The 2,461-nt window shown below is 38.3% G+C and overlaps 1 long non-coding RNA gene across 1 annotated transcript; it reads right to left on the reverse strand.

The window, feature by feature from the left end:
- Positions 1-362: 362 nt before the first annotated feature.
- Positions 363-1,817, reverse strand: LOC121892273. The gene is made up of 2 exons (XR_006094364.1): positions 1,493-1,817; positions 363-844 (listed from the first exon to the last, which is right to left on the reverse strand). It is a non-coding gene; the product is annotated as an uncharacterized LOC121892273 (long non-coding RNA).
- Between the last annotated feature and the right edge of the window lie 644 nt (positions 1,818-2,461).

Genomic DNA, 2,461 nt, shown 5'->3' on the forward strand with positions numbered 1-2,461 from the left:
TTGCTTGGATACATAATGGTTTGATAAATATATCTAGCATTCAAGTTTTTTGAATGCAGGACACGCTAACAAGCTGTTCTGACATTGAATAAAGTTGTCATGGTGAACATGTCAGCAAATAACTGCCTTTTTACACATCCAGCGGGCTGACAGCAATGTTAGCATTTGCTGGAGTTGTGTTTGTGTCAACCTGATGAATGTAGATCTCCTTTTAGCTACTCTTGAGGAAATATCTGGCTCTTTAGCTGCTGAATGCTTCACTGTGTTAAATAGTTATTCACTAACTTAGTCTATCTTAAATTTGGTGCTGATACACAACCAAAGTTGCGGGCCAGAAAACCAAAACAATTACACATTATGCATCGTCATTTGAACCATTTTTACTATAAAAATATTTATTAGTGCAGCTTTAAGCAAGATTCACTTGATCATATGTACTCAAATTACTTTGCAATACAGACCTTTGTACTGTTTGTAATTCTTATTGTAATGCTGTTTGGTAACATAGTAGAGTACATGGCGAATAGTTGGGAGAAGATGATGCTGTGGCTATTTCCTGCTGGCAATATACCAAACTTAACAAACTAGGGGATTTTAAAACTTGTTTTTAGCCAGCAGTAGTCTTACTAAGAAATCTTGCCTCATCTTGCTATAACTGACGTAAACAAAAACTTCTGCACAGCGGCACAGAAAGGTGACGACCTTTGCAGTGAAGAAAAACATTCACATTCGCACTCTGCGCTTTTCCATTCGTTTTACAGCATCTCATTAATGGCCACTGTGAAGAGCTGGGGATCCTTCCAAAACTAATAAACCGTAGTGTCCTCTGAAGTGTCCTGGAAGTCTTTCCACAGAGAGGGAAAAAAACAAGAGTGACAAGAGAGGACGTGTCAGTGTGGTGAAAACACACAACATATACATCATCTTCAGGTTTATGTGTTTACGTGTTCTGAAAGAAGTACAAGAAACTATCTACACCTTTGCCTTGAGAGAAACATATTTTACCCTTTGATTTATTTGGCATAAAGCACAAAAATACACACACACACACACACACACACACAAGGAAGTGGACACAGATTTATGGGTATAAATGCCTAAATGACTGCAGGCTTACATACACACACACATATAAACACCATCTACCAGAGTTTTGCCATCATATTTTCCCCTAAGCATACGTTCCATATTTTTCCTGATGACATAAACCAGCTAAAAGGTGTGTTGTTTTTTTTTTACATCAACCCATTAGTCTCTCAAATGTCATTACCCACCTTGCTCCCTGCACAAACACAAGCCTGAAATGTAATCCATTTCATTCCAATACTGCAACATAAAAATATAAGCCTGTGGATTATTTCAGTCACGTTAGAACAACTCCTTTTACGATTTCAGATTAGTGTCTTTCCCGATCCATTTTTCTCAGCTCTTCCTTGATGATTTAAGAGACTTTATAAGGAGGTGGTAATATTTTTCTCTTTGCAAATCTTACAGGAATTTATTCATCCTCGCTGTGGTGGCCAAAGTGTCTTGTAATCCCACTCGTGTCCTGTCCAAGACATCAGTCATCGCCGTGGAAAGCTTTTAGTCACAAAACCACTTGAAGTCGACCTCAAAAAGTAAACAAGGCAATTAGGAGGAAAAGAGAGAAGACAGAATTCCCAGAAAGCTTTGCATCAAAACAGGTTTCAGCCTGGCTCTGACCTGTGAGTAGTCAGATTTCTGTCTGGTGTGTATTTGTGGATATGTATTCTTGTTTTCCTGTATAGATGTGTGAGTGAGTCTGCAGGAGACAAACTGCAGGCAGTTAGATCTCAGCTGGGGTCAACAGAGTGACGTGATCTCATTACTGTCATCTGAACCACCTGGGCCTGTTTCTGCCTCCAACCTTAATACATGTAGTGCCCATTCTACCATATTCCTGTATTCCACTTGTTGCCTTCTAGTTATGCCTTGAAATTAAAGTTAAAATAAAATTCTACTTTTTTGTATCTTATTTATCTCAGACTGCTCCATTTCTGACTTGATGTCCTAAAGCTCTGTTCGGTTCAAAACCTAGACTTCCATTTCTTACTTAGCACCACATTGTCCCACTACTTACTTATAAATGTGAACTAAAACTGCTTTACTGCAAATTCATTTTGTATTTTTATCTATTTTTGGTATGCAGAGGAAAAGTAACTGAATTGTATGTCCATATTTATTATTCAACTTCTTTGTCTTGTCCTGTCTGCCTCTGCATTATGTGTATTATTTGCAAAGCAAGACAAGCATTAAAAAGTGCAATTAAGCAAACACTACAGAGGCTTGCGGGGGTCAAAAAACTGTCTAGACAATAAACTCTGCAAATAACATTTCCTCCTCTTTCCCACGAGTGTCCCTATGAAACATTCAGTGGTTAAAAGTCATTTATTTCTCAGTCCGTCACAGCTGCAACACTTGGACTCTGTCCAACTTTGCC

This window comes from Thunnus maccoyii, chromosome 24 (genome assembly GCF_910596095.1).
Source record: "Thunnus maccoyii chromosome 24, fThuMac1.1, whole genome shotgun sequence".
In the NCBI taxonomy this organism is placed as follows: Eukaryota; Metazoa; Chordata; class Actinopteri; order Scombriformes; family Scombridae; genus Thunnus; species Thunnus maccoyii.